Here is a 20000-nt window from a genome sequence, read left to right on the forward strand (position 1 = left end):
CTGGATCACAAGACAGTTCTCTATGATACCTCTCAGCACCTGTTTTACTAAAGTTTAGGAGAAGGACCACGCCCAGTCATTACCATACCTCCACTTCCTTCACCTTTTATTTTTTTTTTTTCACCTCACCACCAACCATCACTGATTGGTGGAAACTTCACACTAGACCTCAAGAAGCTTGGACTCCGTGTCTCTCCACTCTTCCTCTTTCAGCTAAACTAACTCTACTAAACTGGTGATTCGGTGTTTGGGCAGTTTCTCCACATCGAAGCCCCAGAGATGCTCTATATCATAAAATCATGCTTCCCTAGTGTATATTATTTAAGATCTCGGGAAAATGCAGAATCAACCGGAGATCCGATTTAAACCTACAGTTACTTACACAAGATAGCTAACGCTAACTAGCTCTGTAAACAAAAGCAGTAAGCTCCTCTTTGTATGAGCCGAGGTGGGCGAGGCCATGAAGTCACTGGTTAACAACGACACCCTAACATTTCTCTCTGATCAACTCGTATTTCTGAGGATTTTCTTTTACAGTCTACTGCAGACAGTTCTCTCAAAGAGAGGATGAGAAAGAGTTTCATCATGTGCAGCATCATAAACAACTCAGAGAGACCTGCTGTATTTTAAAATACAAAAGAACAAGAAAAAGTGGATTTTAGTTTAGACTTTTAAAGATTTGCTTTTATCTCATTAGCTAAAATATCAGACACTCACTTTGTACTTGTTTGTACTTATTTGGTGTGTATTAGTGACTGAGATGGTTTGTCCAGATATGTATTTGTATCTGTATCTGCTTATGTTGTATTTCTTTCCTTTTTTTTAAATCTATACTTTTGTTAAAAAAAAAACAATAAAGTAAGTAAGTAAGTAATCTTTATTTATATAGCAACTTACAAAGTGCTTTACAGATTACAGAAAATATATTAAAAATATATAAAAATATATACAATAAAAAAACAGAGACGTATCAATGTAACTAACTAATAATCACAATTTTCATACACTACAGAAAGCAAGATAATAAAAAAATGATTTAAAAAATGTATCACAAAAACAAATAGATCACTCTGTGTGTAAAAATACTGTATATCTATATAATATATTGAACTTCACATTTTTAAACTGAATTACTGAAATAAAGTATGTGGATTAACTGGATTTGGCTGGAAATTATTTAATTTTAATTTCCCGTATAAAAAGTGCTTTATCATGTATATAATTTCTCATTTCCTAAAAGCCACAGAGTATTTGCTGAAGCTGCTCGTCTCTGGAGAGAGTGAATGGTTTGGGGAACAGCGAGGGTTCCTCAGTGAGGTGGAACATGAGAGGATTTTCACCTGCCTGTAACGGCTTTATCAGAAAATGGGAAGCACTGTTTAAACCACAGGGGAACTCACTACTGTTCACTACTGCCAGCTGTGAACCCTCATCCAGGAACACGATCATAAAAACACACACATATTAAAACAGCAAGAGAGAGAGAGATTATAATATAGTAATACGCAGAGGTGGAAAGTAATGAATTACATTTACTCGAGTTACTGTAATTGAGTAGATTTTATGAGTAATTTGTAAAGTAGTTTTTAAAATAGGTCATTTTACTTTTACTCAAGTACATTTTGACACAAGTAGTTTACTTTGCTACATTGGAAAACTCACAATTACTGAGTAAAAAATAAAATGCTGGGGAAAAAAAATAATTGTCGGAATAAAAAAAAAAAATGGCACGGATGCTCACGCATGGAATAACGAGGCAATAACGTCCTCATGCAATACAAAATGTGCCTGCAGCATGTGGTGTGAGTACTTTTATCATTAAACAATCTGCTTAAATGTTAAAAAAAAAACATGTAAATAGCAGTTAAAGCACAGCAATGACAAGTTAAAAAATAATAATAAACTGTAAAACTATAAAAATACTGTTTATAGTCGCCTATATTACCATAACTTTCTAATAGTAAAGAAAAAAAATGGATCGTAGAAACCTATACCACTTGTTTTATGGGGGGGTCTGAACAAATACTGCCTGAAAGGTTTAAATTATTATGTGGAACAATAGTTCATTAAAAACAATTTAATGTATGATTTGTTTTTACTTTTTTACATCAAATAATTAAAAGTAACTATGTAGCTTTTACTCAAAGTACATTTTAAATTGAGTACTTTTTTTACTTTTACTCGAGGAGATTTTTAGATGGGTACTTTTACTTTTATTTGAGTAGAATTTTAGCAAAGTAAAGGTACTTTTACTTAATTACAATTTTTCAGTACTTTTTCCACCTCTGGTAATACTGTAGTCCTGTATCTGTGTAGGTGTTAGTATAGACACTAGTGTTTCATAAAATGCTTCTGTAGAAGTTGAAGAAGCATCAATTCAAGCTTTTTACTCGTTAAATAAAAGTAATTTTAAAAGGACTGGTTTCAAAAGTTCTATTAAAGTATAAAAGTAAAAGGAATGTAAGTAGAAAAAATAAATCCATTAAGTACAAAAGCTTAGGCCACGCCCACAGAGTAGAGTCCTATAGTACACTACACCCCCCTCCCCCTCCCCAAAACACATTTTACTAAAAGCTATAATGACTATAATGTTAAAATATTAAAATGTTAATGTTGATAATATAATGTTGGATTTTGCACTAGGCTGTTCTCTAGTGTTTCAGCTGCATATATGCTGATTGTAAATGAATGTATTTATTTTAGTAGAATGTAAATATATTAAAGAAGTTTAGTTGGACTGTTGGAGTTTATCTGGAGTTCTCTTGAGTCTCTGCACGGATTATCTTCATACTAGACTACATACGTCTGCTATGCTCCTGCTGTTAATAACCATCTAATGACTGGTTATGAATTATTATGAATGCAATGACAACCTGAGCGAGAGGATGTTTAAATTCTGTGACAGTCAATACAAGAACGTACAAGAACGATGGTATCAGAATCCCCCTCAATTGGGTGCTCGCTCTAGCGACTGACAGTAGAATATAACCAGACTGGAACATGTTCAGCAGTATCCATACACACCAGCTGTATATTGATCATGGAAACAACACATCAAAACCTTAAACTTACATAATTTACATTTGACAATATTTGATTAACTTTACGTTACATGTTAATTATCTTATTTAGTTTTATATGGTTGTATTTGCGAAAGAGACGAGGCAAAGCGTGTTTTGCCTCAATCTTGGTTTAACAACAATATAACATTTTAGTGAAAAGATGGTGCTTATAGTGTGTTTCATACCATCGCTTTGGTTTTTGAAATACATTTGATACCATGTTTTTTAGTATAATGTTATAAAAGTTTAGCAGTTAGTAAGTAATGCTAATTCTGCTCCAGCAGTGCTAGCTGGGGTTAGCAGCAAGCTACAGTCCGATATACTCGTGTCTGAATGGTAAAAGAGCTAACTAGCGATTAATGCTAATGCTACTCCAGCATACTAGTTGTGGTTAGCAGCAGGCTACAGGACGATAATAAGAGTTAAGTAGTGCTTAACACTGCAGTTAGCGGCTAATGCTAATGCTGCTGCATCCAGCCTTAGTGCTGGAGAAACTTCACTGAAAACTCATCCTTATAACTCTGTACTTCAGTGGAGTGTCTTTACTGCTCCTTAATACTTGACTGGTAGAATTCATACATAAGGAGCACCAGATTATATAAGGTTCACTGTTGATTTTTGGGAAAATTAAAGTATTTTAAGTGCACCTTATATTGCAAAAAATACACTAATGTAAAAGAATAAGTGCAGCGGGTCAGTGTGTGTGTTTTTTTAAGTGTATATTTCATTATAAATATTTTTAAACTGCTCTAGCTCTATTTATATATCAGTATTTACAGAGTAATAACAGTCTTATGATCGATATCAGAGTAATGAAACTATTAAACAATGCTGCTCTGCTTCACTACAGCTGATAAGATGAGCTCAGTGCAGATAAATCAGTTACCTGAGCTCTGCTGGGGGTCACATCGCATTATTATACACCTATCAGCTGCAGGAATCAGCTGCACATCTCCAGACTGCAGATAACATCAGCAGCGGCGCATTCTCTCACACACTGTACCTATTACTGAACAAACCACAGCCTGAAGCAGCATCACAAACCAGCTGAGAACCACCTTCACCAGAACTATCGCTTTAAAACTCAACAATAAAACGATTTATACTGCGTTCAGATCCACTGACTTTTATCAGTACAGGAATAGTTGCATTATTGATTGTAATAATACACAATAAACACTTTAAAGCTGTGTTATACCAATTATTAACACTTTACCACACTGTTATACCAATTATTACCTCTTTACCACACTGTTATACCAACTATCCACACTTTACAACTGTGTTATACCAATTATTAACACTTTCCACACTGTTGTACCAATTATTAACACTTTATTATGCTGTTATACCCATTATTAACACTTTACCACACTGTTATACCAACTATCCACACTTTACAACTGTGTTATACCAATTATTAACACTTTCCACACTGTTATACCGATTATTAACACTTTACCACACTGTTATACCAATTATTAACACTTTACCACACTGTTATACCAATTATTAACACTTAAAAAATGTGTTATACCAATTATTAACACTTTACAACTGTCATACCAATTATTAACATTTTACCACACTTTTATACCAATTATTAACACTTTACCACCCCGTTACACCAATTATTAATGCTTTCACACTGTTACACCAATTATTAACATTTTACCACACTGTTATACCAATTATTAACACTTTAAAAATGTGTTATACCAATTATTAACACTTAACAACTGTGTCATACCAATTATTAACACTTTACCACCCTGTTATACCAATTATTAACACTTTACCACACTGTTATACCAATTATTAACACTTTACCACACTGTTATACCAATTATTAACACTTAATAGCACCCTGTTATATACCACTGATTCTTCTTGATTACATTCCAGAGGAATTTAACTCAAAAGCAGTGTGTAAGACTGGTAAAGGAGAGCATGATTCTAAGATGCTTAAAAGCTGTGATTAGAAAACAGGGTTGTTCCACCAAATATTGATTTCTGAACTTTTAAAACTTTGCTATTGTTTCTAAATGAATATGAACCTCTGATACAGAAGAGGAAATGATGATGTCAGAGTTGGTGGGGGAGGGGCTTAGGGCTCATGTGTGAACTCCACTGCGTCCATCGAGACACCTGAACCACTGCAGCGTCCAGAACCCGAGAGAGAACGCCGCCAGGAAACAGCTGTGACCTACATCACACTGCTGCAGCCTCCACCCAGACTTTACACCACTAACACACACACACACACACATCAATAACACACACACACACACCAATAACACACACACACACACACCAATAACACACACACACACACACACACCAATAACACACACACACACACACACACACAGGGGCTTTAACTACAGCTAAACACTCTGAGTGTCTCTCAGTGATCACTGATACACTGTAGATGCAGTTCAGCTGCTTTAAGGTGAATCACTGCAGACCCAGGTGTTCAACCAATCACAGAAAAGCACTGACCAACAGAACAGGATATTAAACTAAATTTAGTGATTTTTATAACTGATGTTTTTGCAAAGCAGCTTAAAGGAAATGTGATCGCAAAACAGAGAATCAGACAAAACACTAAACAAACAATACAGAAGCTCCAATGATCAATACTTCAGTAAGCTCCGGTACTTATCACATGTACTATCAAATATGCAACCATATGTACATATCATGTTTGGATCTGAATCTGGATCTGAATCTGGATCTGGATCTGAATCTGGATCTAAATCTGGATATGGATCCGGATGGTGAGTGAGGAGATCATGGTTGGATCTGGATCTGAATCCAGATCTGAATCTGGATCTAAATCTGGATCTGGATCTGGATGGTGAGTGAGGAGATCATGGTTGGATCTGGATCTGAATCTGGATCTGGACGGTGAGTGAGGAGATCATGGTTGGATCTGGATCTGGACGGTGAGTGAGGAGATCATGGTTGGATCTGGATCTGGATCTGGATGGTGAGTGAGGAGATCATGGTTGGATCTGGATCTGAATCTGGATCTAAATCTGGATCTGGACGGTGAGTGAGGAGATCATGGTTGGATCTGGATCTGGATGGTGAGTGAGGAGATCATGGTTGGATCTGGATCTGAATCTGGATCTGAATCTGGATCTGAATCTGGATCTGAATCTGGCTCTAAATCTGGATCTGGATCTGGACAGTGAGTGAGGAGATCATGGTTGGATCTGGATCTGGATCTGGATGGTGAGTGAGGAGATCATGGTTGGATCTGGATCTGGATCTGAATCTGGATCTGAATCTGGATGGTGAGTGAGGAGATCATGGTTGGATCTGGATCTGAATCTGGATCTGAATCTGGATGGTGAGTGAGGAGATCATGGTTGGATCTGGATCTGAATCTGGATCTGGACGGTGAGTGAGGAGATCATGGTTGGATCTGGATCTGGATGGTGAGTGAGGAGATCATGGTTGGATCTGGATCTGGATCTGAATCTGGATCTGAATCTGGATGGTGAGTGAGGAGATCATGGTTGGATCTGGATCTGAATCTGGATCTGAATCTGGATGGTGAGTGAGGAGATCATGGTTGGATCTGGATCTGAATCTGGATCTGGACGGTGAGTGAGGAGATCATGGTTGGATCTGGATCTGAATCTGGATCTGAATCTGGATTTTGAGTGAGGAGATCATGGTTGGATCTGGATCTGAATCTGGATCTGGACGGTGAGTGAGTAGATCTGGAGTGTGGGAGAAGGTTTTGAGGAACAGGGCAGGTTGTGAACTGACACTGCTAAACCTCAGAAACTCAGCAGACACATCACGGGATCTCACAGCCCTGTGATCCTCTTCTACACTACGCTGTACAGGAGGGAAGTCCAGTCCTGAAATATCACTACTCACTACTAAATATTCCACAGCCAACTGTCAGTGATATTATAACACAGTGAAAGAGACTGAGAACGACAGGAACCCATTGTCAACATAAAATAACAGAGCTGAGGCAATAGTGCAAAGACATTGCGAAATTACACGAAATATAATTTTCCTATTGGCTCCTGGCATCACTTATTTGCATATAGCACATGTCCCCCAATACTATCTACCAATCAGTGTGCAGTCTTGCAGACTAGGGCTACATTTGCTTGGGCATAATGCTGTTGTGCCTGGTCACGGTGTTGTAGGCTATAAGAGCAAGTTACCATTTCCTGTATTATAAAGTGTGATAAAGTGCTGGTACTGTGATAAAATGCAGAATCTGTGCAACAAGTCCAGTCGTGAAATATCACTACTAATATTCTATAGCCAACTGTCTAAAAAGGACGCATTACATGCCATCCATGTTTCAGGAATTTCAGGAATTATAATATATTTTGTATCATAAATTATTTGAGTAATATTGTATAAATTAAGTAATTGTAATTAAGTAATATTGTATGCAGAAATGAAGTAAAGTTTACTAAATGAAAGGATTGATTCAGTAAAAATAAATGAAGTAAAGTTTACTAAAAGAAAGGATTGATTCAGTAAAAATAAATGAAGTAAAGTTTACTAAAAGAAAGGATTGATTCAGTAAAAATAAATGAAGTAAAGTTTACTAAAAGAAAGGATTGATTCAGTAAAAATAAATAAGTAAAGTTTACTAAAAGAAAGGATTGATTCAGTAAAAATAAATGAAGTAAAGTTTACTAAAAGAAAGGATTGATTCAGTAAAAATAAATGAAGTAAAGTTTACTAAAAGAAAGGATTGATTCAGTAAAAATAAATAAGTAAAGTTTACTAAAAGAAAGGATTGATTCAGTAAAAATAAATGAAGTAAAGTTACTAAAAGAAAGGATTGATTCGGTAAAAATAAATGAAGTAAAGTTTACTAAAAGAAAGGATTGATTCAGTAAAAATAAATGAAGTAAAGTTTACTAAAAGAAAGGATTGACTGAAGTTCAGTTCTCTTATTTACTCTATGTAACATTTAAGTCTTGAAATCGAGTTGAAGTTACTTAAATTTATCTGAAAATAAATTTACTTAAAAAAAGCAAATGCAGAAAGTTGCGAAACTTTTTTAAAGTAAATTTTACTCTTTTTTTCCAGTGTAAAACCTATGGAAAAGACTTCAAATCATCTTTCTGATAAAGTTAGCAGCACATTTAAAGAAAAATAGGAAGTTTAAAGGTCAAAGATACATTTACAGATCTCTAAATACGCTCTGTGGGCTCTGAGGAATAAAGTTCTGAAAGTATACAAGATTCCTGACTCTAAATCTGAGTGTATTGATGTGTGTGTGTGTGTGTGTGTGTGTGTGTGTGTGTGTGTGTGTGTGTGTGTGTGTGTGTGTGTGTGTGTGTGTGTGTGTGTGTGTGTGTGTATGTGTGCGGTTATGATGAGGCATGTGAGCTATTTTCACTAGGCTATGATTTAGGTGAATTTAACAGGAAGTTCAGGTCGGCTATAAATACATCCGTTAAGCTCAGACAGGAAGTACCTGCCTTATAAGGAACTCGGCTTCAGCAGAAAGCAGAAGCAGAAGATCAGAATGAAAGTAAAAGAAATAAAGTACTGCAGGCTATACTCTATAATAATCTCCTGTAGATCATCACTTCATCTCTCTATACTCTATAATAATCTCCTGTAGATCATCACTTCATCTCTCTATACTCTATAATAATCTCCTGTAGATCATCACTTCATCTCTCTATACTCTATAATAATCTCCTGTAGATCATCACTTCATCTCTCTATACTCTATAATAATCTCCTGTAGATCATCACTTCATCTCTCTATACTCTATAATAATCTCCTGTAGATCATCACTTCATCTCTCTATACTCTATAATAATCTCCTGTAGATCATCACTTCATCTCTCTATACTCTATAATAATCTCCTGTAGATCATCACTTCATCTCTCTATACTCTATAATAATCTCCTGTAGATCATCACTTCATCTCTCTATACTCTATAATAATCTCCTGTAGATCATCACTTCATCTCTCTATACTCTATAATAATCTCCTGTAGATCATCACTTCATCTCTCTACACTCTATAATAATATCCTGTAGATCATCACTTCATCTCTCTATACTCTATAATAATCTCCTGTAGATCATCACTTCATCTCTCTATACTCTATAATAATCTCCTGTAGATCATCACTTCATCTCTCTATACTCTATAATAATCTCCTGTAGATCATCACTTCATCTCTCTATACTCTATAATAATCTCCTGTAGATCATCACTTCATCTCTCTATACTCTATAATAATCTCCTGTAGATCATCACTTCATCTCTCTATACTCTATAATAATCTCCTGTAGATCATCACTTCATCTCTCTATACTCTATAATAATCTCCTGTAGATCATCACTTCATCTCTCTATACTCTATAATAATCTCCTGTAGATCATCACTTCATCTCTCTATACTCTATAATAATCTCCTGTAGATCATCACTTCATCTCTCTATACTCTATAATAATCTCCTGTAGATCATCACTTCATCTCTCTATACTCTATAATAATCTCCTATAGATCATCACTTCATCTCTCTATACTCTATAATAATCTCCTGTAGATCATCACTTCATCTCTCTACACTCTATAATAATCTCCTGTAGATCATCACTTCATCTCTCTATACTCTATAATAATCTCCTGTAGATCATCACTTCATCTCTCTATACTCTATAATAATCTCCTGTAGATCATCACTTCATCTCTCTATACTCTATAATAATCTCCTGTAGATCATCACTTCATCTCTCTATACTCTATAATAATCTCCTGTAGATCATCACTTCATCTCTCTATACTCTATAATAATCTCCTGTAGATCATCACTTCATCTCTCTATACTCTATAATAATCTCCTGTAGATCATCACTTCATCTCTCTATACTCTATAATAATCTCCTGTAGATCATCACTTCATCTCTCTATACTCTATAATAATCTCCTGTAGATCATCACTTCATCTCTCTATACTCTATAATAATATCCTGTAGATCATCACTTCATCTCTCTACACTCTATAATAATATCCTGTAGATCATCACTTCATCTCTCTATACTCTATAATAATCTCCTGTAGATCATCACTTCATCTCTCTATACTCTATAATAATCTCCTGTAGATCATCACTTCATCTCTCTATACTCTATAATAATCTCCTGTAGATCATCACTTCATCTCTCTACACTCTATAATAATCTCCTGTAGATCATCACTTCATCTCTCTATACTCTATAATAATCTCCTGTAGATCATCACTTCATCTCTCTATACTCTATAATAATCTCCTGTAGATCATCACTTCATCTCTCTATACTCTATAATAATCTCCTGTAGATCATCACTTCATCTCTCTACACTCTATAATAATCTCCTGTAGATCATCACTTCATCTCTCTATACTCTATAATAATCTCCTGTAGATCATCACTTCATCTCTCTATACTCTATAATAATCTCTTGTAGATCATCACTTCATCTCTCTATACTCTATAATAATCTCCTGTATATCATCACTTCATCTCTCTACACTCTATAATAATCTCCTGTAGATCATCACTTCATCTCTCTACACTCTATAATAATCTCCTGTAGATCATCACTTCATCTCTCTACACTCTATAATAATCTCCTGTAGATCATCACTTCATCTCTCTATACTCTATAATAATCTCCTGTAGATCATCACTTCATCTCTCTATACTCTATAATAATCTCCTGTAGATCATCACTTCATCTCTCTATACTCTATAATAATCTCCTGTAGATCATCACTTCATCTCTCTATACTCTATAATAATCTCCTGTAGATCATCACTTCATCTCTCTATACTCTATACTAATCTCCTGTAGATCATCACTTCATCTCTCTATACTCTATAATAATCTCCTGTAGATCATCACTTCATCTCTCTATACTCTATAATAATATCCTGTAGATCATCACTTCATCTCTCTACACTCTATAATAATCTCCTGTAGATCATCACTTCATCTCTCTATACTCTATAATAATATCCTGTAGATCATCACTTCATCTCTCTATACTCTATAATAATCTCCTGTAGATCATCACTTCATCTCTCTATACTCTATAATAATATCCTGTAGATCATCACTTCATCTCTCTATACTCTATAATAATCTCCTGTAGATCATCACTTCATCTCTCTATACTCTATAATAATCTCCTGTAGATCATCACTTCATCTCTCTATACTCTATAATAATATCCTGTAGATCATCACTTCATCTCTCTACACTCTATAATAATATCCTGTAGATCATCACTTCATCTCTCTATACTCTATAATAATCTCCTGTAGATCATCACTTCATCTCTCTATACTCTATAATAATCTCCTGTAGATCATCACTTCATCTCTCTATACTCCATAATAATCTCCTGTAGATCATCACTTCATCTCTCTATACTCTATAATAATCTCCTGTAGATCATCACTTCATCTCTCTATACTCTATAATAATCTCCTGTAGATCATCACTTCATCTCTCTATACTCTATAATAATCTCCTGTAGATCATCACTTCATCTCTCTATACTCTATAATAATCTCCCGTAGATCATCACTTCATCTCTCTATACTCTATAATAATCTCCTGTAGATCATCACTTCATCTCTCTATACTCTATAATAATCTCCTGTAGATCATCACTTCATCTCTCTATACTCTATAATAATCTCCCGTAGATCATCACTTCATCTCTCTATACTCTATAATAATCTCCTGTAGATCATCACTTCATCTCTCTATACTCTATAATAATCTCCTGTAGATCATCACTTCATCTCTCTATACTCTATAATACCTCTATATACTCTATGTACTATATATACCCCCTGAGAAACTAATACCATACAGACAGGGCTCCAGTAATTACTGTAACTCTTGACGAGTTTAGCACAGCTGTTAACTGAAAGCTAACTGAGAAATCCAGCAGAGATGCCACTGTAGAGATGTCCGTGGTACAGTCAGTTCAGGGGCATATTGTGCCTCTGTCTGACCTCAGATCTCCATCAGTGCTGTTAGAGAAGGTCAGAGGTTCATCAGTCCTCAGAGATCAGTAAAGATCTGGCTGTTCCTGCTGTTCCTGCTGTTCCTCGTGTCTCTGAGAGAGCCCTGCGGTTAAAGTTTGATGGGGGTCTTGGCCGGGATGCAGCAGATGGACCTGATAGAGCTGTTCTGTCTCCAGCTGAGCTCAGAGTCCTGCTGCAGTTAACCCTTAGCCGTCCACAGCGCTCAGCTGGCTAAAGCTACGATACACTGCGAATGAATCTGAATTACTTCAGACAGGAAAACCTTTCCTTTAAATTTATTCAACATTGTAGTCTTGAGACATCATCTATGTAGTTTAATACAGTACTAATCTTCTGCTTGTAACACCCATACTGCTCAGCGTATCATGCTATAGGTCCCCATGATGAAAACAATACTTGGTTTGTTAGCATTTCAAGCTGCTGCAGGAAAAGACAGGAATTCACTTTCATATTTGTCAGTTTTTAAGAAATTTGAAAGAGAAATGTTGTAGTAACAGGTCTTTTTGCCTTGTGCCAGGCTGCTATTGTAAATAAAAAAGTGTTCTTAATGATTTGCCTGGTTAAGTAAAGAATAAATGAAATTATAAGTGAATAATAATAAATATATGTTATTACGATCCAAATTTAATGAAAATTTCATGACTCTATTTTACCGTCTGCACAAGGTGTATTACAATGCTCGTTGCTATCTAACACCCCGCCAACAGTCTATTTTCACACCTTCTACTGTGTATCTTGGTAACAGAAAACACAGGAGCTCCACTGACTGGGAATCTTAAAGGGAATGAGCAGGTGACGCTCTGATTGGTTGATTATTATTTTACGTTAACTAAAATGAACCACAACCATGATTATTTAAGAGAATTAGTATATTAATTTTGCATGCTTCGAATCAAGCAAGGTGTACTTTTCCCATCGTTATGATAGCAAAGAGACACTGACACACCCTAAATTAAGCTGAACAATTACATTTTATTCTGAATCCTGTATCTTCTGTATAATTTAGCTGGGCTACATGGAAAATGAGGGTCACCTGTATCATGTATTAAACATGAGTTTGAATCAATGCTGATTTACTGATTATAAACCTGGAGGTGCTGAGGTGATCAGTGATCTATAATAAACGTAGGTAGAACATACAGGATTCATGACCTTGTAATAATCAAGAGGAAGATGGATGATTACAACCATTAAACCAAGTTGAACTGCTTGAATTTTTGCACCAGGAGTAAAGCAGCATAAAGTTATCCAAAAGCAGTGTGTAAGACTGGTGGAGGAGAACATGATGCCAAGATGCATTAAAAAAAACTGTGATTAAAAACCACCAGGGTTATTCTACCAAATATAAATTTTTGATATATATATATATACTGAGCAGCTCTGAGTCTGAGCAAAGGGCAACAACTTCAAAGATAAACCACCCCAGACCAGGAGGAAGCACCGTGTGTGTGTGTGTGTGTGTGTGTGTGTGTGTGTGTGTGTGTGTGTGTGTGTGTGTGTGTGTGTTTGTGTGTTGAGGAAGCAGGAGTTGACCCCTGAGGTTGACTGTAGGGAAGGAAAGAGGAAGAATACCCTCCAAAGCAGGTTGCTGGGTCATGTGACCTGAGATTACACAATGGGAAATAAAGAGTTTTCCAGAACTTTTTTTATTATTAATATAATTATTAATTAATTACTATCGTCTATTATTTATATTAATAGGGATGCACTAAAATCATTCAGACAAAAATTACACAAAAAGGTTTTATTGTGTTTGGCCTTAATATACAAAAATATATATATATATATAATTTATATCAAACAATAAGAGATGCACGATGATATCAGAATTATAGTGGTATCAAACGATAATTGCTTTTTTAAAAATCAGCATTGGTCAATATTTCAAACTTTAAAACTACTTTGAAATCCACAGATTAAAAAAAAAAAACCCTTAACAACACCTTAGCAACTGGATTGTCTTAGCATCTGACTAGCAACACCTTAGCAACAACCATATATATGATACTATACTACAGAATAGCAACCAATTACCAACATTACCAACAACTAACATCTTACCAACTACTTGAAATACCTTAGCATCACCTTAGCGACCCCCTCAGAAATTATAGAAACTGCCTGGCAACCAATTAGCAACACCTTAGCAACTACTACAGATGTGATAGCAACCACTTAGCAAGCCAGGGCACTATCATCTAGCGGATTGTCCTACATAGCTTGTTTTAACACTGTAAACACGCAGACTACAGTCCTACATACTCACCTCTGAACGGTGAAAGAGCTAGTGCTGCAGTTAGCAGATAATGCTAATGCTAATGCACCCAGCCTTAGTGCTGGAGAAACTCACCCTTATAACCCTGTACTTCAGCTTTTAGAGTGTCTTTACTGCTCCTTAATACCTGACTGGTAGAATTCATACATAAGGAGCACCCGGATTATAAGATGCAGTGATGATTTTTTGGGAAAATTAATAGATTTTAAGTGCACATTATATTCCAGGAAATACGGTAACACAGTTATACAGTGTAGGGCAGTGTGTCAAGCACGTTTATGCCCACTTAAGAGACGAGCCAGTGCCCCACAGTGTTTAAGATGCTTTAAAGAAGCTGCTGGTTCTGTTCTCAGACTCTCAGACCAGCAGCAGGAACTCTAAAGATCACAAGAGAACAGCAGGAAGTCCTGACTCCGCCCCCTGAGGGAACACAAGAGAGTGCACACTTCATCAAAGTGTCTCCCTCACGACCCCGTCCAGATCACTTCAGAGCACTTCAGAGCACTTCAGAGCTCCGAGAGCCAGGCCTGTGTTTATGTGTGATCTGAGGCCGGAGACTCATCATCTATCTGCTCAGATTTCAGTCACCGTTAGATCACCAGAGTACACGCCAACCCGTGACGCTTACACATCCACTAACACATAACTCACAAGCTGAAAGTGTTTATATTTCTCAGCTCTCCAGGAGGTGCACTACCCACAAGCAGCTTTGGAGAGCCTACCTCTTCACAAACCTGCTGTTTAACAGCTGAAAGATACAGGCTGTACAGAACTAGGATAACAACATTGGATGAGCTAACTTAGCTTTAGCATTGCTTTATTTATGAGAAATCTAACAAGCAACACAATTCCTCTTAAAACATTCAAATACCAGAAATCTACAACTAGATATGCTCAGTTCTGTTATTAACCCTTAAAACTTTGTGTTCTCAGCTTAATTACTCAGTAATCCCTTCACACATAAACATAATCCATATATGGTTAGAAAGGGCGGAGCTTACTCTTTCTAAAAATAGTGATCAAATCCCAGTGCGGTAAAGCTAAATCTACAAGAAACCCATTGAGAAAAACACCTAGAAAAGTGAAAAATCTCCTTTCCCAAACAATATTATGTACCTTTAGTGCTTCAAACATATTTATATGATGTTTCAATTAAACCAAATAATATCAGTAAATAAAGACTCAAAAGCGTCCACAGAAAAAAAAGTGTGAAACTACCTGCTTTACTCAAACTAAAGCTATAGGTATGGTGTGCGCACTACTTTATATCGTTTTACATCGTTTACATTTTTGTATATATTTAGTTTTCTCAGTGTGTCCTGATTAAAATACTGAAAGGCATAGGCTGCTCTGAGTGTCATGAGGTTTGTAGTCATTTAATCTACATGTATCCTAGAGGTGTGATTATTGATTATCGAGAAAAATAAATAAATCCTTTCTCCATGTATTTTATCAAAGTAATAATTAATAAGTCATGTAATGAACTCAAATCATCAATATTCTTATGCTTTCAACTCATAAACACTCTAGTTTAACCATTTTTGAAAAGATATCTTAGGTGTGAATATATTTAAAGACTATACATTCAAAAAAAAACAGGCGCTTGGTAAAATTTTGAGCAAAACATGATCAGTTCCAGGAAAATATAACAATTCTGCTTCCTTTTACATTTTAAATGATGATATTTTTGAGCAGCCGTATGTCTTCTGGAGTAAAAGAGATCAGGGCATGTGTCTGTCTGATATAATTACTGTGTTATAAGACCTGAAAAAAGGAACTGACTGATAAAATTGTAATTGTAATTGATGGAACCCTGAATTTTGCTTTCTACCAGAAAACCCTGAAGTAGTTCTACTGTTAAATAAAGATCTCAGGAGGCGAGGAAGCTCTCATTCTGATGGATGGATGGTGTTGGAGATGTTGGTGGTGGTTTGGATTCCTCTCGTGGTGATGAAGAACGGTGTTTATGGCCGTAGCTGGAATACAATGCTTAGCCATGTGAGGAATCCACACAGCACTGAGAACACACACAGGTCACATATCTCCCATAGCATTACACACACACACACACACACACACACACACATATACACACATACACACATACACACATACACACATACACACATACACACATACACACTCGCTCCTCAGTCAGTATCCATTACCTACACTGCTGGTCACTCGATACCCAACAGCAAACATCCGGCCAGGAGCTTTGAAGGACACTTCAGTGTGTGTGTGCGTGTGTGTGTGTGTGGTGCTTTACAGGCAGTCGTATGCTCATATGCTAGTGTATAGTTGTGTGTGTGTGTGTGTATTTGTGTGTGTGCACGTCTCCTTTCATATGCATTCAAATATATATATATATATATATATGTATGTATACACAGTATGTTGTGTTTGTGTGTGTGTTTTGAGATTTGTGTTGTTTTACAGGCAGTTATATGCTCATATGATTGTGTACAGGTGTGTGTGTGTGTGTGTGCTTTCACATGCATGTATAGGCTTATATATATATGTTTAGAAGTGTAAGTGTGTGTGTGAGTGTGTGTGTGTGTATTGTGATTTGTGTGAGTGTGTGTCTGTGTTTTATATGAATTTATACATTTACACACATATGTTGTCTGTGTTTGTGTATGTGTGTGTGTATGTATGTATTGTGTGTGTGTCCTTTCATATGTATTCATATACTTGTATGTATCTGTTTAGGGGTGTGTTTGTGTGTATTGTGATGTGTGTTGTGTAATTTCATATGCATATATGCCTGTGTGTATGCATATGTGTCTGTGTACTAAGATGTGTGTGTGTGTGTGTGTGTGTTTTTAAAGTGTTTTTTTTTTTTATTTGTGTGTTGTGCCCTTGTGTTGAAATATGTGTGTGTGTGTGTGTGTGTGTGTAGAAAGGACACACACTGAGGGAAGAGTGGAAAAAGATGCTATTGATTACCAACCCCCCCTCCACACACACACACACACACACACACACACCAGCTGTGATATATTTAACTATGGAAATACAATGACATTACATACTCTCTCTCTCTCACACACACACACATACACACACACACACTGACCTTGTCTTTGACTCATTAAACAGAGTAAGTCATCACACTCACTGATACACTCCTACTCTCATTTACAGTAATGACTTTATTAGTGACTTTTCAGGTTATTTATCATTTATTTATACACAGAAACTGTCTATATAGAGCCTCACTGTTCAGAACACTGTTCACTCTCTCACCAGGAGGTACACTACCCAAAAGCAGCCTCACAAACCTGCTGTTTAACAGCTGAGAGATACAGGCTGTACAGGACTAGGATAGTAACACTGGCTGAGCTAGCTTAGCTTTAGCATTTGTTTATTTATCAGAAGACTGTCTGTCTTCCTCCGGGTAAGATTCACTCATCTACTCAAACGTTTGGTGTCTCCGTAGGACTTAAATATGATAATATGATAATACCTGTCCGTCTGTCTGTCTATCTATCCTTACCTACCTATCTTCCTTTCTGTCTGCCTGTCTGTCTGTCTGTCTATCTATCTATCTATGTATCTATCCATCTTCCTTTGTCTGTGTATCTAACATTCTGTCTGTCTGTCTGTCTACCTACCTACGTACCTACATTTCTTTCATTATGTCTGCCTATCTACCTACCTACCTTTCTGTCTGTCTGTCTGTCCGTCTGTCTACGTACCTGCCTACCTTTCTTGTTTATTTGTCTGTCTGTCTACCTACTTACCTACATACCTTCCTTACGGTCTGTCTGTTTGTCTACATAAAACCTTCCTACCTACCTTTCTGTCTGTCTGTCTGTCTGTCTGTCTATCTACCTTTCTGTCTGTCTGTCTATCTGTCCCTACCTACCTGTCTCTCTGTCTTTCTACCTTTCTGTCTGTCTATCTATCTGTCCCTACCTACCTGTCTGTCTGTCTTTCTACATTTATGTATGTCTGTCTGTCTGTCTATCTATCCCTACCTACCTATCTTCCTTTCTGTCTGTCTGTCCCTACCTACCTGTCTGTCGTTCTACCTTTCTGTCTGTCTGTCTACCTGTCCATACCTATCTGTCTGTCTGTCTTTCTACTTTTTTGTCTGTCTATCTATCTGTCCCTACCTACCTGTTTGTCTGTCTTTCTACATTTCTGTATGTCTGTCTGTCTGTCTGTCTATCTATCCCTACCTACCTATCTGTCTGTCTGTTTGTCTGCCTGCCTGCTCTATCTATCTATCTATCTTCCTTTCTGTCTGTCTTTCTACCTACCTGTCTGTCTATCTATCCCTACCTACCTATCTTCCTTTCTGTCTGTCTTTCTACCTACCTGTCTGTCTATCTATCCCTACCTACCTATCTTCCTTTCTGTCTGTCTGTCCCTACCTACCTGTCTGTCTTTCTACCTTTCTGTCTGTCTGTCTACCTGTCCATACCTACCTGTCTGTCTTTCTACTTTTCTGTCTGTCTATCTATTTGTCCCTACCTACCTGTTTGTCTGTCTTTCTACATTTCTGTCTGTCTGTCTGTCTGTCTGTCTGTCTGTCTATCTATCTATCTATCTATCTATCTTCCTTTCTGTCTGTCTTTCTACCTACCTGTCTGTCTATCTATCCCTACCTACCTATCTTCCTTTCTGTCTGTCTTTCTACCTACCTGTCTGTCTATCTATCCCTACCTACCTATCTTCCTTTCTGTCTGTCTGTCCCTACCTACCTGTCTGTCTTTCTACCTTTCTGTCTGTCTGTCTACCTGTCCATATCTACCTGTCTGTCTTTCTACTTTTCTGTCTGTCTATCTATCTGTCCCTTCCTACCTGTTTGTCTGTCTTTCTACATTTCTGTCTGTCTGTCTGTCTGTCTGTCTGTCTGTCTGTCTGTCTGTCTGTCTGTCTGTCTGTCTATCTATCTATCTATCTATCTATCTATCTATCTATCTATCTATCTATCTTCTGTATGGGTGAGCATTATCCTGATAAAATATAGCAGTTAGAAGTTCTGCAGTGAGAAGCAGCAACATGTGTCTGCTTTTAGTGTCCCCCGTTGGTGATAGTAATGGTGATGCTTTGTCAAAACGTCCATCCTTTAACTCAGTGTGTGTGTGTGTGTGTGTGTGTGTGTGTGTGTGTGTGTGTGTGTGTGAAAGCCTCTTTCTGTGGTCAGCAGTAAAACCACAGTCAGTTGGTTCTCAGCAGGGCGCTAAAGCTAAAGCTAAAGGTCTGCAGTGAGAAACACAGCGAGTCTGACCACAAAACAGCCATGCACCAAAAACTCCACCTAAACCAGCATCTCTACAGCTCACTGACTTGACACACAGACGTTTCGCTTTTAACCTTCAGAATCTCAAGAGCCGTGAATGAGTTCAGGCCGCAGCTGGACTTATCACCCAGTTCACTCCAGCTTGCTGCACAGGGTTCATATTATTATTATTAATTTAAAAAATAGGAATTATTTCCTTACTAAATTAACCTAATTATCCTAATAATTTCTTGAAAAAAAGTTGTGTTGATTATATAATAATATTAAATACTTAATCATTTTTAATGCTAAATTTGATTCAAGTTTTGCATTCTTTATGGGATTTATTGTATATTCAAATTA

At 36.6% G+C, this 20000-nt stretch overlaps 1 protein-coding gene and 1 long non-coding RNA gene across 7 annotated transcripts in view; both read right to left on the minus strand.

Annotated features, from left to right (window-relative positions):
- The window catches only part of LOC103022015 (guanine nucleotide exchange factor VAV3), a 228910-nt gene that overhangs the window by 158696 nt on the left and 50214 nt on the right, over positions 1-20000 (minus strand). The window lies entirely within an intron of this gene.
- LOC125802527 (uncharacterized) lies at positions 17545-19148 on the minus strand. 4 transcript variants are annotated; one of them, XR_007439662.1, is made up of 3 exons: positions 19057-19148; positions 18827-18868; positions 17545-18718 (listed from the first exon to the last, which is right to left on the minus strand). It is a non-coding gene; the product is annotated as an uncharacterized LOC125802527 (long non-coding RNA). The 4 variants fall into 4 exon arrangements; XR_007439660.1 differs by having other exon boundaries at positions 17545-18776; XR_007439661.1 differs by lacking the exon at positions 19057-19148 and adding an exon at positions 18999-19042.

The sequence above is a fragment of the Astyanax mexicanus genome, chromosome 6, assembly GCF_023375975.1.
Source record: "Astyanax mexicanus isolate ESR-SI-001 chromosome 6, AstMex3_surface, whole genome shotgun sequence".
Taxonomy (NCBI): domain Eukaryota; kingdom Metazoa; phylum Chordata; class Actinopteri; order Characiformes; family Acestrorhamphidae; genus Astyanax; species Astyanax mexicanus.